Here is a 17,704-nt window from a genome sequence, read left to right on the forward strand (position 1 = left end):
GGTCTCTTCTCTGGGTGTTTCTTCAGATTCTGATTGCAAGACTCCAGCAAGAATCCTCTGCATCCTTTACTTCATCTTCTACCGATGGATCAATCGCTGACTGCTCCGAACTCTACAAAACTGCTACAAAGAAGCTAAGACGTCTTCTGCAACATTGTATCTTCAGCTCCTGCCAGCAACTGCAACAGTTTCCAGGTCGTGCATCCTCTGAGGACTGCCTGTCTTCAGCTTGCACCAGAAGAACCAAAAGAAATCTCCTGTGGAGTGACTGAGTCACGTCCCTGCTTCACACAGCACCTCTCTGCAGCAATGACTGGTGGCTAGGGTCCCCTCTCCAGATGACAGGCGTGGATCCAGTGACACAGTGGTAGACTAAAGTGACTCTGGCAGTCCAAACATCTAGCTGTCCAGCTTTGGTGGAGGTAAGGGCTTGCCTCCCCACGCAAGACAGTACCCCGTGCACCGCATTACTTGCAGTTGCCAAGGCTTGTGTGCGACCTTCCAAGAAGTTCTTTGTGCACAGCACAGCTTAGGACCCCAGCACTCCATCCTGCAAGGCACAGCTTCCTGAGTGGTTCTTCGTCAGCGTAGGAATCCTTTGTGTTGTGCTGCGTGGGCCTCCATTTGCACCTTCTTTGTCCCAGTGCTGTGGGACTCCTGTGCGTGCTGCCTGGTCTTCTGAGGGCTCTCTGAGTTGCTGAGAGCCCCCTCTATCTACTCCTCCTGGGCAGAGGCCACCAGGTCCCTCCTGGTCCCTGACAGCGCCATTTTCCGCTAACCGCGAGCTTTGTGGGTGCCAAGGCTTATTGGCAGAATCCAGTGAGGCAAACCAGACTGCATTTATCCATCCGGCGCGGGACTTCTGCACCAACCAGGAACCCGCATCTGTCTTCTTTGGTGCAATACTGACTTTGTATTCTAACTGGTGGTTCTTTTTTTTGCACCTTCATCCGGGTTAGCAGGGACTCCTGTTCTCCCTGGTCAGTGCTTCTTGGACTTGGTCCCCTTCTTCCATAAGTCTTCAGATCCAGGAATCCATCATTGGTGTCTTGCAGGTCTCTTCTGGTTCTTTATCTTCTATCACGACTTCTAGTGTGTTTTAGGAAACTTGCTGTATTTTACTCATGCTTTCCTCGGCTCTGGGGTGGGGTATTTTACTTACCTTTGTTGTTTTCTTACATTCACAGCGCCAGTCTATACACTACACTTGCCTAGGGGGGAAGCCGACTTTCGTATTCCACTATTTTAGTAAATGGTTTGTGTTCCCCTTAGGCCCATTGCAACCTATAGTGATTTTCACTATTTGCCCTGTTTTCCTTCTGTGTACTTACCTGTTTTTCGTTATTAGTGTTTATATTGTGTAATTTACTTACCTCCTAAGGGAGTACAGTCTCCAAAGTATTTTTGCCATTGTGTGACTAAAATAAAGTACCTTTAGTTTTGTAACACTGGGTATTGTCTTTCATGTGTGTGAGTACTGTGTGACTACAGTGGTATTGCAAGAGTTTTACGTATCTCCTAGTTCAGCCTTGGCTGCTCTGCCTACAGCTACCTTTAGACATCCTGGCTTCTAGACACTGACTACATTTCACTAATAATGGATGACTGGACCTTGTATAAGGTGTAAGTACCTTTGATACCCACTACACACCAGGCCAGCCTCCTACAGGGTGAAATTACATTGACTAGGTTAATCTGCTTTATAAGTCCCCAAGGGTGAGGGTAAGGACGAGGTAATATATATTCAGAGGCAATAACAAAGGGGCACCCAACAGGGATGACCCCTCCCCCACTGATTTTCACTGTCATGATGAAGCTGCTGGCCTGTAGACTTAGGCAAGCCCTACATGGATGGGGTATACAGATAGGAAGTACAAAGCACATAGCATCAATTTACGCAGACAGTACCATGATTTACCACTGACAACCAGATATCTCAGGTCTGCTACTGCTCATTCTTATGCAAGAGTTCTGGGAATACTCTGGGTTCTGGGTTAATAGTGCTAAGTTTGCCCTGTTCCCACTGGGTCAGCTAAAGGACTCCCAGAGTCGGGCCTGCCCTGGAAGGTAGATAGTGTTAAATATCTTGGCATACTTATTGCACATGGAGCGCAACAGAGTTATGAATTACACTTGGGCAGCGTACTCCACAACCTGCACCCCTGAATCTCATTCTGGAACGCTCTCAGATTGTCCCTGATGGGCAAGGATGCAATAGTAAAAATGGTGATCTTACCTCGATGCTTGTACGTCCTGCAGGGCACTATGAATGAGATCCCTCTGGGGGTGTTTAGGGAACTCAACTCCCTACTAATGGAGCTCCTATGGGCTAGTAGAAGGTGCAGGGTAGGCCTCAATAGTCTTAAGAGAGAGTGGGACAAAGGATGGATAGAAGTCCCCAATTTAGATTGGATCTTTAATATCTGCATCATGCCATACAATGGTTAGACGGTGATCCTAAATGGGAGAGATCTTTGTTCGACAGCATACATGACGGACACCAGCTCTAGGGTCTGCTGATACGGGGGCAGGCCATCCCGAACAGGTTTCCACACTTGATCTGATTAATGGGCAGACTTTGGGACTGGAAGTAGGTACAATGGGTGATCGGACAAACTCTGTATGCCCTGAACTTAGACTTCCGAATAAAACATCCTTTTACTCAGATAGCAGTACTTATGGCCGTCAATAAATGGCAAGAGGGTGGCTGTATAATGCTATCAGACCTTTATCCAGAGGGATGCCTTATCACTATGTAGGAGGCAATGGAGACATTCAACCTGGGAGGGGCAGTTCTTCCAGTATGCTACAGTTGCGACCATAGCACAACAGCAATGGCCAAGATTCTTTGAGGTCCCCGTGTCCTCACATAGATGACTTTGCTATCTGTAGCAGGTGGAAGTAGACTCATAACACACTTATATCAGGCGCTGTGCACAGACGAGCAGCTAGCGCGCCTTGTATAGAGGAGGGTTGGCAGTGAATTAGCAACAAGCCTATTATTCCCAAAGCCTGGCTCAAAATTAATGCTGGAGTTCGTAATTTGTGCTTGATTCAAACAGATTCAGTGTAATATCATACATATGGTGTACCTATCGCCTAAGAGATCGCAGTCCGTTTACCCCAGTAGAGATCAGCGTTGTCCCCATTGTGGAGCACCGGCTGTTGATTTCATACATATATTATGGCACTGTACAGCTATAATATCCTACTGATTGGAGGTGCCGTCCCAAATAAAGCATGCAACAAGGTAGGGTGTGCCGCGTCAGCTTACCCAATGTATACTGAGACTAATACCTGACAACCTAAAAAAAAATGAGTAGGCAATACACAATATTGGGGCTTACTATGGCAAATCAATATAGCGATAAGCCTCGACCCCCAATGACTGAAGCCTGAAAAAGAGACTTACTTGACTGGGTCAGGGGGAGAAGGCACAAATGAGAAGAACGGACAGCGATGCGAAGGTGGCGGATGCCCTGCTATCCTGGAGTGCAATAATGCAAGCATTACTGTAGCCCTCCCGGAGAGACCTGGTCAGAACTGGGGAATGGAGAGGACGGAGATGGTCAATTGGTCTCATCAGAAACAATATGGGCACCTGAACATGAGTGAATAACTACAGTCAAAATACTATTTTAATAGCAGAACTGTAAACAGTACTAAGAACAACCCTTGATGAGCAATAAAATACCTGAATGGAAGTTGAGGGGGGTTGGGAGGGCAGGAAGGGTGTTTTGTATAAACTATGTCTATATTGGTTATAACTTACAATATTTCTATGTTTCCTTTTTGGGGCTATTCACGGTACTCTCAAACTGGTATGTGGCAGAAATCATTGACCACCATTTCGCTTACTGGTGACTTATCTGTTACACATTGATTTGTACTATTGTTATACCAGTGTCTTATGTAGATATATATGTATATTTGTTGCTTAGGGATCCTTCAATAATGGTACTGCATTGTACCATATAATGTGCTTTAACCTCCCAATGAAGAACTATATAAACAAAAGTCTGAAAAAAAGTATTCTGTGATAAATAGCTGTTAACTTGCATATGTGTGGTGGTACATTTATGTCTCTATTCATGGGGGACTACTATAATACTAAGAACAGACCACAAGCCACTAGTGAACATTCTCACCCTGGGGGAAGGATGGGTGTTGGAGTGATGACTGCAAGATTGGCCAGGTTGGCAGCCAGACTGCACAATTATCAATGTTGAATAGAGCATGTGCCAGGTAAAATGGCACATTTTCTCAAGATTAGTGGTAATACAATGCAAAGTTCTAATTAGATGAACATGCTATTCAATATTATGGCTTAATGTATTAGTAACAGGATCTGCATTTCAGTATATGGCATTCTAGCCATACAGAGGGACAACACTGAGATTTAATTTTATTTAGTTTTGGTATTGTAAAAAAAACAAAAAAACATTTCAGCAATAGTTTACTGTGCACATTTTAAATTAGGTTTGGTGATTTGTACATTGTTCATATTTGTAACCTGTATCAATATTCAGGAGTTACTAGTATGGAGGCAACAGTCTAATGGCTTGGTTGTTTACCCCACCCCTTTAATAATTGAGTAGCTCTCTAGTTCCATATGGGGTATGATATTCATATCAGGTCAATTGAACCAGCAAGTTGATTGCATGTCTTGTTTGACTTTTCCAGTTCACAGTTCATGTAGGATGGATGAGGAGAGAGAGGATGTATTCAACACTGGTGATGTTGTGTCAGTAGATGAGTCTGGTGGGAATTAAGTATTTATGGAATGGGAATGGCTTGAGACCTCTGAGAAAGATGTAGCTTTGAGAGAGGTAAAAAAGTGTCACAAGTTAGGCTGACCAGAGGAGAGGAAACTGGTTGGTGAAAATAAGGACCAGATGTACAAAAGTTAGGCCCTCATTATGACATAGGCGGCAAATGCTACCTAACTCCACGCCGACGGCCGCCAAAAGACCGTCACTGTGGCTACCTACCGTCTGCCATATATATGTATGTTGTGTTGTGTGAATGTCTGTATGCTTGTATGTATATAATTGTGTGTGGATTGTGTGTACATGGATGTATGCATGTGTGGGTGAATGTGGGTATGTGTGTGTATGCGTGCGTATGTCTGTGTGTGTAGGTGTGTGTATGTCGCAGGGTGTCGGAAGGGGGAGGACTTATGGAAGGGGGAGGGGGGCGGGGAGACCCCTATCAGTGCCAGGGAAGGAATTCCCTGGCACTGATAGTGCTTACCGCCATGGTTTTCGTGGCAGTAAAAAAGGCACGGAAACCATGGCGATGGGCGGGTTCATATTCCCGTGGGCGGGCTAGTGACGGCCGCCGGGTTGGAGACTATAGTCTCCAGCCTGCCGGTCGTTAGCGCTGTGGCGGTCGGTGTGTTACATTGGCAGTTTGGCTTTTGCCAAACCACCAATGTCATAATATGGTGGTATGTACCGCCAGCCTGTTGGCGGTACTACCACCACTATAACACCGACCGCCGGAGTCATAATGACCTCCTTAGTCTTTGCGATTACCAAATAGCAAATGTTTGCAATTCACTATTTGGTAATTGCAAACACATATGTACAGAAGTGTCTTTGAGGCTTTTTTGCAATGCCCAGTGGGCCTCAAATAGGCCTGCCTCATTAATATTCATGAGATAGGCCCCAATTTAAGACCCATTGGGAATGGCAAAAATCACTGGGATGATGGCCTGCTGGGGTCAGCAGACCACGTGTCTATGATTGCTTTTAAAGAAAACAATCTTTTTTTTTTTATTTATTATTATTATTATTATTATTTTAAATGTATCCCGTTTTCTGTAAAGAAAACAGGATGCATTTCAAAAATCAAAATGAAAAGTTTTCTTTTCATTTTTTTAAGAGTAGGCAGTGGTCTGTGGGGCCTCTGTCTGATCTAAAAAATGTTTTACATCCATTCTGAAAGTGAAGGGGGTCCCTTGAGGTCTGCTTTCCATTTGCGAGTGGAATACCACCTCCTTCAAGGAGTCTGTAAAATGTGAATGTTTAGCAACTGCATTTTGGTCGCAAAACATTCACACTTACATACCAGTGTGATTCATTATTGGGAAGGGATGCTCTAAGCACGCCCCTTTCTAATACCGAATCACAAACCCTGTTCGGTCATCGGTTGCTGAATTGCAAATAGGGCCTTTGTACATAAGAAAATGCTTTTTAGAGGTCGCAAACAGCCAGATTCTGTGAATTGGATAGTTTGCAACCGCTAAAAGATTTTGTACATCTGGCCCTAAATCCTTTGCTAAAATCAAAGGAGAATCTGCTTTGGTAAGTAGTACTCTCATAAGTGAAAACAAGAATGTTCCTAATTTGTCAGTCCTGCAGAAGATTGTTTCTCACAGCTATGAAGGTCATGTATAGATGTCTGCTACCAACAGACAGATATCTGAGTATTATTGGGGCCTGTTATGGACAAGATGGTTGACAGACCTGTTGGAAATTGCGAGTGGTGCCAAAGAAGCAACAAGGTTACTGAACCAGGTGTAACTGTCCAACCCACTGTGATTTTTGCAGCATGGTCTTGGAGGCAGCTGAGCTTAGACATTTGAGGGCATGCCCATGCTCTTACTAAGAGAGAGACAAATGTGTTAGTCGTAGTCGATTTATTCTCCAAGTGGTCAAGTTCTTGGAGGAGGTGTTCTGTGGAGAAGGTCTTTGAGTATCTAGTCTTGGATAATGGTCCCCAGTTCATTAATTCCAAATTGTCATTGTACTAGAGAAAAAAAGTGTGATATTGTGTACAAGAGTGTTGCAATATATCCTTTCTAATCCAATGAGCAAATGGAACACTTTAATTGCATCATCAAAGACTCCGTGCTGTTGCCCATTAGTGGAGGAAATGTTTGGAGGAAAGCTTTGTTAGGTACTTACTTTCTTATAGAGTCACTTCCAACTTTGTTGCTGGTTATTAGCCTTTCATATTGCTCAGTGGGTGAAAAACAAGTTTAAGGTTGGTAGTGGTGATCAAAAGAGAAGCTTGGAGTTTCAGCTAGGCTGTGTAGCTCAAAGGACTCGGTCTACCAAGATGTGTCATAAAGGTGGATCAAGACATGGCAAAAGAAAGTGAAGAGTCACTGAAGGAAAAATCTGCATAGGACGGTTAGTCAGACTGAAAGTACCTGATGGATGCTGGAAGGTGTGTTTGAAATGGTCAGATCTCATGAAGGTTGTTGAAGTACTAAATGATTCAGTGGTCGATGAAGGCATAACGATATGGAATCTTAATAGGGTGTTGGTTTACAGCAGTTTTTCTGATGAATAAGCCAGTTTACATGCAGGAGGGGAAATGGATGTTTTTGTGCTGGGTTATGTGTTCTTGAAGTCTGGAACAGCCACCTTGAGTGAGGTTGATGGGTTCCAGAATGTGAGACTTGTTGATAGATCTAGGAACTTAAGAGCTAAGGATGTATGTGATGTGAGGCATATGGAAAGCTATCCAGATCAGCAGACTGATTCAGTTGATGGCAAAAAAGACTTTGAGGCATAGCATGAGGTGCTGAAGGGTAACTATGAAGAGTATGTTATGTAATTTTCCCTTTTGTTAGTAAAATATGACTAACTCCAAATTCTCATTATGTAGCTAACTAGGAGCCCTGTTTAGCGCTTGGAGAACAGGATTCATTATGTGCAGGATATCCACTTTATATCCTATGATACTTGTAATACGGACAACAGGATAGACGCCACATTTTGACAGAGTATCTAGCCTACCATCCGCAAAATGAGGCCCAAATTGTCTTATTTAGAGTTTGGGAAATGGGATACACCTTCACAAATGTGGTGGAGTTCTTTTCTAGCATATTCCAAGTGCCACAGGCTATAATTTGTTTGTAATACAGTGGACCGGATATCTGCCATGTTTGAGACAGATGATCTGCTGCAATCACTGTTTTCATTGGTGCAATCCCATGTGGCTGGGAACTCATTATCCCGCATCACACCTCATTCTTACTTGAGTCCAACTGCCCATATTCATAGGCTTACAATACCATGGGTTTCAAGAAGGCTCCTCTGCACATCTTTCAGTCAATAACATCCCCTATATAGAAGCGCCAAACACTCTGCTGCATGGCATGAACTCAGTTGACCCTGAAGGGTACATATTTTAATCCATTCAGCCTTAGAGGGAGTTTGGGGGGGACTAAAGGATATTTGGGGGAAACCTTGTGCTATCATCTTGGCAGGACATACTACAAATGGTTCTAGAACTGCTTTTGCAGTGTGTCACCTATCTGAAATAGAACCAGAGTCACATATTATGCAGGAACTTGCATGAGCTTTCAAATGATTTACTTAGGCATTGTCGTACAAGTTACTTATGTTCGGTAACTAAATATCTGGTAGAGACATATTCTAGTTGCAGATTCCTTACCTTAGAATTTTCCCCCAGGCGTCAGACTGGATCAGGAGATTTTTCTTCGAGCAAAATACCCTTGCGCGTCGGTAGGTGGTGTTGGTCGACTCCGTAGGCGTCGTGGTCGCCATGATAACGTCAGGGGTAGTACATAGACGCCCCCCTTGCGCAGTGACGTCAGTTTCTTTTAACGACTTTCCACGCTAGAGCGGAGAGCTGCTAAGAACACTGAGTTTGGTGCGCCAGAGCTAAGGACCTGAAAGGGGGGAATCCCTGTCCCTAGAAATCAGTTCGCAAGCGGGGAGGATGGGTGAGCGGTAAGGAATCTGCAACTAGAATATGTCTCTACCAGATATTTCATTACCGAAGGTAAGTAACTTGGACATCTGATAGAGACTTCTAGTTGCAGATTCCTTACCTTAGAATAGATACCCAAGCAATACCATCCTTGGTGGTGGGCTGCGAACTAAGATCATACTAGAAAGTCCTGCAGGACCGAACGACCAAAGTAGCCGTCCTGATGGACCTAACTATCCTTGCAGTAATGCTTTGCAAACGTGTGCAGGGACGCCCACGTAGCTGCCTGACAGATATGCAGGACAGGAACTCCGCGTGCTAACGCAGTGGATGCAGCAGTGGCCCTGGTAGAATGAGCCCACAAGCCGTCAGGAGGTTGCTTTTTTGCCAAAGCGTAGCACATTTTGATGCAAAGAAGCACCCATCGAGAGATGGTATGCTTCTGCACCGCCTTCCCTTTCTTCGCACCCACATAGCCAACAAAGAGTTGATCGTCCACCCGGAAGTCTTTAGTACGATTGAGATAGAACGCCAACGCTCTTTTTGGGTCCAGACAGTGGAGTCTCTCCTCCTCATGGGAAGGATGTGGGGGTGCGTAGAAGGTAGGCAAAGTGATGGACTGGCATACATGAAATGGTGTAACCACCTTAGGAAGGAAGGAAGCCCTAGTGCGTAACACCACTTTGTCGGGGTGCACAGATAAGTATGGAGCTTTGAAGAAAGGGCCTGAAGCTCACTCACGCTGCGAGCAAAGGTGATGGCGATGAGAAAGACAGTTTTGAATGTGAGGAGCCGTAAGGGACAATTATGCATTGGCTCAAAGGGGGTACACATCAAGTAAGTAAGTACAAGATTAAGATCCCACTGAGGCATGATGAAGGAAGTGGGTGGAAATAAGTGGGTGAGCCCCTTTAGGAACCTACTCACAAGAGGAGATTTAAAGAGTGAGGGCTGATCAGGAAGCCTAAGAAAGGCAGAAATGGCAGACAGATAGACCCTTAAGGTTGCACAATGCAGAGCCCTGCTGAAAGAATGAATAGAGGAACCTCTGAAAGAGGGGCATATAGGGGGTCAACAGATTTGTTGGTGCACCGTACCACAAATTTATTCCAACAACAGACATATACAGTTTTAGTCGATGGATGCCTGGCTGCCAAGATAACATTGCAGTCTTCGAGTGGAAGGGCAAATGCCGTCAACTGTTGCCGCTCAATCTCCACGCATGAAGGTGGAGGTTGGACAGGTTCGGGTGGAGAACTGATCCCTGCTGCTGTGACAGAAGATCCTCCCTAAGGGGCAGTCTGACTGCAGGATCCGTGGCCATGCTCAGGAGCTCAGGATACCATACTCTTTGTGCCCAGTCTGGAGCCACAAGGATTACCTGAGCCCGGTCATTCTTGATCTTCTTCAGAACTCTGGGCAGAAATGGTATTGGCGGGAAGGCGTAAAGGAGGCATGAGTTCCACTCGAGATGAAAAGCATTGCAGAGCAAGTGCTGCCTTGAAAACTCCAGCACGCAAAACAGCTGAAATTGCACGTTCTCTGCGGAGGCGAACAGATCCAACCAAGGCTCTCCCCACTTTTGAAGGAGGCCATGTGCCACCTCCGGTTGGAGATGTCATTCGTGATTGGCTATGTATCGATGGCTAAGTTCATCTGCTCTGGCTTTCAAAGAGCCCGCCAAATGTTGAACCATCAGGGTTATGCTGTGATGTTCCAGCCACGTCCATAGGCACAGAGCCTCTTGACAAAGGGTCTACGACCCCACTCCATCCTGCTTGTTGCAGTACCACATGGCGGTGGTGTTATCCATGAAGACCTGCACCACTTTCCCTTTGTGAGAGGGAAGGAATGCTGTCAATGCAAGACTGATCGCTCGGAGCTCCAAAAGACTGATGTGGGGTCCGAACTCCGCTGGAGACCAGAGAGCAGAGATCTCTGATCTCCGTCCCTCCGATGTGGCCACCCCATTCCAGGAATAAGGCATCTGCCACTACTGTGAGATCTGGCTCGGGACGGGACGGGAGAGGTATCTGCCATTGACCCAATGCCGATTCGAAAGCCACCACTGCAGAACTTGCGCAGTGCCCTCTGAGATGCGGACCATGTTGTAGAGGCCCCCTGATGCTGTGCCCACTGGAACTTCAGGTCCCACTGCAGAGCCCGCAAATGCCATTTGGCATGTGTAACTAGCAGGATGCAGGAGTCATTCTAACCAAAATCCATGATAGAGGGTGAAACATCTGTATCATAGCCAGGATAAGACTTGCTTTTCTGGAGGATGAGCCCGAAACTGCACAGAGTCCAGAAAAGCTCCGATGAAGGGGGGCGTCTGAGAGGGAGTCAGGTGTGACTTCTGCATTTTTATAGTTTATAGTGAACCCCCGCGAATGCAGAAGGTTCGCCATAGTCTGAATGTGGGAGACGACAGTCTGGGACGTACTCACCTTCAACAGCCAGTCATCGAGGTAGGGGAACACTGAAACCCCTAACCTGCGCAGGTAAGCTGCGACCACCACCATCACTTTCGTGAACACCCAACGAGCGCTGGTAAGGCCGAAGGGGAGCACGATAAATTAAAAGTGCTTGTGAACTACCACGAATTGTAAGTAACATCCGTGAGCAGGCAGGACGGGTATGTGGAAGTAGGTGTCCTGCAAGTCCAATGCTACCATCCAGTCTCCTGGATCAACGGCAGACAGAAGATCTGCCCGAGGCAGTCTGAGTGGAGGATCGATGGACATGCTCAATAGCTCTGGATACCACACTCTTCAAGCCCAGTCCGGAGCCACCAAGATAAATTGGGCCCGGTCATACTTGATTTTCTTGAGAACTCTGAGCAGAAGAGGGACAGGCGGGAAGGCATAAAGGAGGCTGGAGTTCCACTCGAGACGAAAAGCGTCTCCGAGCGAATGCCCCCTTGGAAACTCCAACGCACAAAATAGCTGACCTTGCATGTTCTCTGCGGAGGTGAACAGATCTAACCAATGTTCTCCCCAGCTGAGAAAGAGACCTTGCGCCACCTCTGGAAGGAGATGCCATTCGTGATCAACAGTGCATCAGCGGCTGAGTTCGTCTGCTCTGGCGTTGAGAGAGCCCGCCAGATGTTGAACCATCACGGTAATGCCCTGATGTTCCAGCCATGTCCAGAGGCGTAGGGCCTCCTGACAAAGGGTCCAGGATCCTAAACCGCCTTGTTTGTTGGAGTATCACCTGGCGGTAGTGTTGCCCGTGAACACCTGCACTACTTTCCCTTTGAGAGAGTGAAGGAATGCTTTTAACGCAGGTCTGATCGCTCGGAGCTCCAGCAAATCTATGTGGAGTCCCGACTCTGCCAGAGACCAGAGGCCTCTGATCTCCGCCTCTCCCATGTGGCCGCTCCAACCCAGAAGCGACACATCTGTCACTATAGAGAGATCTGGGTGGGGAAGGGAGAGTGATCTGCCAGTGACCCAATTGGGATTCAAAAGCCACCACTACAGGTCTTTCGCAGTCCCCTCAGAGATCTGGACCATGTCGTAGAGATTGCCCTGATGCTGCACCCACTGGAACTTCAAGTCCCACTGCAGAGCCGGCATATGCCACCTGGCATGTGTTACAAGCAGGATGCAGGAGGCCAAGAGGCCCAGCAGCCTCAGAGTCTGTCTCACCGAAACCCAAGACCAAGGCTGAAAGATCGGAATCATGGCCTGAATGTCTTGGACTCGCTTTTGGGGAGGATAAGCCCGAAACAGCACTGTGTCCAGAACTTCTCAGATGAAAGGGGTTGTCTGAGAGGGAGTCAGGTGTGACTTCGGCACGTTGATAGTGAACCCAGGCTGGTGCAGGACGTCTGCCGTAGTCTGGAGGTGGAAGACCACCGTCAGGGGCGAAGGCGCCTTCAACAGCCAGTCGTCTAGATAGGGGAAGACTGAGACTTCTAACCTGCGCAGATGACCTGTAACCACCGCCATCACTTTCGTGAACACCCGAGGGGCACTGGCAAGGCCGAAAGGGAGCACGGTAAATTGAAAGTGCTTGTGACCTACCACGAATCATAGGTAACGTCTGTGGGCAGGCAGGATGTGGATGTGGACATAAGTGTCCTGCAAATCCAACGCTACCATCCAGTCTCCTGGGTCCAAGGCAGACAGAACCTGAGCCAGGGTGAGCATTTTGAACTTCTCCTTCTTGAGGAAGTAGTTCAGGTCCCGAAGATCTAGGATAGGGCACAAGCCTTTGTCCTTCTTTGGTATCAGAAAGTAGTGGGAATAACAACCACGACCTACTTTTGGCACTGGGACCCTTTCTATAGCTCCCTTGGCCAAGAGAGCCGTGACTTCCTGGTGGAGAAGCACCAAATGGTCCTCCGAAAGGTGATGGAAGGATGGTGGCATGGGAAAGGGAAGGAGTAGCCCTTCCGAATTATTTGCAAAACCTACCCGTCCGTAGTTATATGCTCCCAGTGGGGCAGGTGACGGTGGATTCTGCCACCAACTGGGCGGGAGTGAGGGGACGGACTAGGAAGGTTTGGAGGCTGCTGCGGGGGCAGAGGTGGACTGGACAGACCTCTGGTTCCCTGCCCCACAGCCACATGGGATTCTGCGCCCCCGGCCATGCATAGGCAGTCCAGTGTGCATGGCCCAGTGGCTGGTTTGAGGATGCGACAGGGCGCCCCTTCCGTGGCTTGAAAGGGACGAAAAGCGGACTGTGGGGGGCGTGTGGTGGAAGAAAGGCCAAGGGACCGAGCCGTAGCCCGGGAATCCTGGAACCTCTCCAAGGCCAAGTCCGCTTTGTCTCCGAAGAGACGGGTGCCATCAAAGGGCATGTTGATGAGTGACTGTTCGACATCCCCCGAGAAGACAGAAGTACGTAACCAGGCATGATGCCGTAAGGCCACTGTCGTTGCAACCGATCTGCCCAAAGAGTCGGTCGTATCCAGCCCACAACGGATCGTGAACTTTGCTGCGTCTCTCCCATCATTGACTTCTTGGGAGACAATAGCACGGGCCTCCTCCGGTATCTGTGACAGGACTTGCACAACCGTATCCCACAGTGAGTGGGAATAACGGTCCAAAAGGCATGCGGTGTTAACAGACCACAGCGCAAGGCTGTAGGAAGAAAACAACTTCTTACCAAATTGTTCCAGCCTTTTGGATTCCCTATCCGGGGGTGCAGAAGGGAACGCGTCAGAAGAGGACGCCTGGATGACAAGACTTTGGGTCATTCGGCACAGGCCGATGGCGGCGAGCGATAGTCCTGTTCACAGGAGCCCCTGTGTTGGCTTTGGAACATGTACCCAAAAGGACATCAGTGAGGACCTAATTAAATGGGAGAGGGGGTTCAGACGTAGAAGCCCCAGGCTGAAGCACCTCCGTCAGGAGATTAGACCTGACTTTGACAGTACGTAGCTCAAGGCCAAGGACCTCAGCACCCTACTAACCACCATACTATAGGTAGCTCCCTCCACCGTAGCCACCGTAGGAGGAGACAGCATGCCAGCGTCAGGAGAAGTATCCAGACCACTGGCTTCGCCCAAGTCCTATGCCCAGCCCATAGTAGGGTCTTCCTGGTATTCATAAGGGTCCAGGGACCCCTCCAATTCCTCCCCATATTCGTACCCATAGGAAAATGGGTCAGAATCTGACCTCTGCCGAATAGGGCCCACCGAAGCCGATGTCGGCATCGGCGACGCCGCTCCGACTCCGAGTCGTCGGGAATGAGAATTGAGTCGACGTCGCTAGTGGGCACTACCGACGTCGGAGAGTTGCTAAACGACCCGGTGCCGGGGAAGGTCTCGGTTGTGCAACCGGCATCGGTGCGGATCCGCGCACGGATCCGGAGGCGACATCGGTGGCCAGGGTCAACGCCGCCGGCGTGGAACCAGAAGGCCCCTAAGCCAAGCCCCTTGGGCCCGAAGGCGCCGTATCGGGGTCAGCATGCCCTAAGATGAGACGCATGGCCTCGTAGAACTCTTTGAGTTGGGCGGGGGTCGCTCCGGCTCTGGGAAACTCGGGTTAGCGCGGAGTCGACCCAGATGTAGTCTCCGAGGAAGGAGGCCTAGTGCGTGGACACTCGTCCCGCGTCGCGTCGGCCGAGCGACGGGGTGAATTCGGAGAGCGATGGGACTTATTCGACTTCTTCTTCTTCTTACCTTGACCCGAAGAAGACGAGTGGTGATGGCTCTGCAACCGATCTCGAGACCTTCCTCTCGAGCGAAGTCGAGTGCTGGGCCGCCATCAGCTTTAGGGACCGCTCCCTCAAAGCCTTCGGATGCATTGCCCGACCCTCAGAGCATGACTTCGGCTCATGGTCGCGCTCGAGGCACCAGAGGCAAACATGATGAGGGTCCGTCACTGTCATCATGCGGTGGCAGTCCTCGCACGGCTTGAACCCGGTCTTCGGGGACATCCTCGACGCACCAAGTGTTGCACCAAAAAAGTTCGACAAAACGGTCAAATTCGGCCAAAAAAATAGCCGAGGGTATCTCTCTCTCGGATCAGCCCGTGGCTCGGAAAGAAAAGAACTGACGTCACTAAGCGAGGGCGGCGTCTATGTACTACTCCCGACGTCATCACGGCGACCACAACGCCTACGATGCCTGCGGAGTCAACCGACGCCACCTACCGACGCGCAAGGGTATTGCTTGAAGAAAAATCTCCGGATCCATTCTGACGCCTGGGGAAAATTCTAAGGTAAGGAATCTGCAACTAGAAGTCTCTATCAGATAGCCGTCACAGACTGTGTTTTCTGTTTATACACTGCTATAGTAACATTTGGAGGGAGAAAGCTGTATGAAACAGAAAAGAAAAAAGAGTGCCCTGCTACGTGCTGGAATAATACTTGTCTGCCTAATACAGGACAGTGAAGAGAATTTTGAATCCTATTTCATCCTGAATCATTGAGACTAATCAGCTGTACAAAGGGCTAGGGAAAATAGCCTCTTGTTTACCCTCAAGAACAAGGAGGCCCAGGCCTTGCCCAAGGGAGCTTGCTTGCCTGTCAAATCTTCTCTTGTACTGTGGTAGCGTGCAAAAGTTATCAGATTCAAAGGAAGCTGTCCAGGTGGAGGAGAACCATAATATCCATGGTTACTATACATTTTTTCTTCCAGCCATTGAGACACATATTCCCTGTGCCGGGTGTGAAAAAGACCCTGCAGGTTATAGAAGTTAGAGGAGCATGTTGAAACTGAGCAGTTTGTAGTTGTGTCCCTAACTGTGTTATGTGAGTGTAAGGAAATGCCTCCTTGGCATGGTTACCCCCTGACTTTTTGCTGATGCAAAGTTATGATTTGAAAGTGTGCTGAGGCCTGCTAACCAGGCCCCAGCACCAGTATTCTTTCCCTAACCTGTACCTTTGTCTCCACAATTGGCACACCCTGGCATCCAGGTAAGTCCCTTGTAACTGGCACCCCTGATACCAAGGGCCCTGATGCCAGGGAAGGTCTCTAAGGGCTGCAGCATGCCTCATGCCACCCTGAGATCCATGTCCAGTTGCCCATTGTAGGAAAGTGCCGCTGTTGGCATGGTTACCCCCCACTTTTTACCTAGTGTTGATGCCAACTTTGATTGAAAGTGTGCTGGGACCAGTGTTCTTTCCCTAAAACTGTACCTTTGTTCCCTCAATTGGCCCAGCCCTGGCACACAGTTAAAGGTACCCATGGTACCAAAGGCCCAGGAAGGTCTCTGCAGCATGTGTTATGCCACACTAGGGGACCCCTCACTCAGCCAATGCACACTGCCTTGCAGCTTATGTGTGCTGGTGGGGGGAAAAAGACAAAGTCAACATGGCACCCCTCTCAGGGTGCCATGCCCACAAACCACTGCTTGTGGTATAGGTAAGTCACCCATCTAGCAGGCCTTACAGCCCTAAGGCAGGGTGCACTATACCACAGGTGAAGGCATAGCTGCATGAGCAATATGCCCCTACGGTGTCTAAGTCCATTCCTAGACATTTTAAGTGCAGTGTAGCCATATTGAGTTTATGGTCTGGGAGTTTGCCATTACGAACTCCACAGCTCCATAATGGCTTCACTGAATACTGGGAAGTTTGGCATCAAACGTCTCAGCACAATAAACCCACACTGTGGGATTTATTGAAAAGTGCACACAGTGGGCATCTTAGAAATGCCCCCTGTATGTTAGCCAAACTGCTAGTGTAGGACTGACCGGTCTGTGCCATCCTGCCACTTTCAGACAAGTTTCTGACCACATGGGCTGAGTGCCTTTTTGCACTCTGTGGCCAGAAACAGCCTTTCCTGGGTGGAGGTGCTTCACACCTCCCCCCTACAGGAACTGTTAACACCTGGCGGTGAGCCTTGGGTTACAGTGCCCCAGGGCACTCCAGCTAGTGGAGATGCCCTCCTGGACAACGCCCCACTTTTGGCGGCAAGTCCGGTGGGAAAATTAGGGAAAACAGGGAGTAGTGACCACCCCAGCCAGGACCACCTTTAAGGTGTCCAGAGCTGAGGTGACCTGCTCCCTGCAAAATCCTCCATCTTGGTTTGGAGGCCAGGGACCAATAGGATTAGGTTTGTGTCCCCCCTCCCCATAGAGAGTGGGCACAAGGAGGGTGTAGCCACCCTTAGGGACAGTAGCCATTGGTGACCTGGGACCTACAAGAAGAAGAAGGACTGCTAAGCTGAAACCCCCAGCAGAGAAGAAGGAAGACAACAACTGCTTTGGCCCCAGCCCTACCGGCCTGTCTCCTGCTTCAGAGAACCTGCAAAAGATCAGTGACGCATCCAGCGGGACCAGTGACCTCTGTCCAACTCCAGAGGACTGCCCTGCACCGAAAAGGACCAAGAACTGTGGACAACAGCTCGTTCTAAAGAAACGTACAAGCAAGGACTCCCACCTCACTCCAGATGCGTGAGTTCTGACCCCTCTGCACAGAATGCCCACAGCCCCTATCCAGGTGGTCTACCCAGCAAGAGAGGGTCCCCAGGCGATTGCGAACAAGTGCCCACCCTGGGTTGACCCCTCCATGACGACGCCTGCAGAGGGAATCCCAAGGACCCTCTGACCGCAAA

General features: G+C 48.7%; 1 protein-coding gene across 1 annotated transcript in view; it reads left to right on the top strand.

The window, feature by feature from the left end:
* Positions 1-17,704, top strand: part of ARHGEF6 (Rac/Cdc42 guanine nucleotide exchange factor 6) — a 793,672-nt gene that overhangs the window by 727,453 nt on the left and 48,515 nt on the right. The window lies entirely within an intron of this gene.

Source organism: Pleurodeles waltl, chromosome 2_1 (genome assembly GCF_031143425.1).
Source record: "Pleurodeles waltl isolate 20211129_DDA chromosome 2_1, aPleWal1.hap1.20221129, whole genome shotgun sequence".
Taxonomy (NCBI): Eukaryota; Metazoa; Chordata; class Amphibia; order Caudata; family Salamandridae; genus Pleurodeles; species Pleurodeles waltl.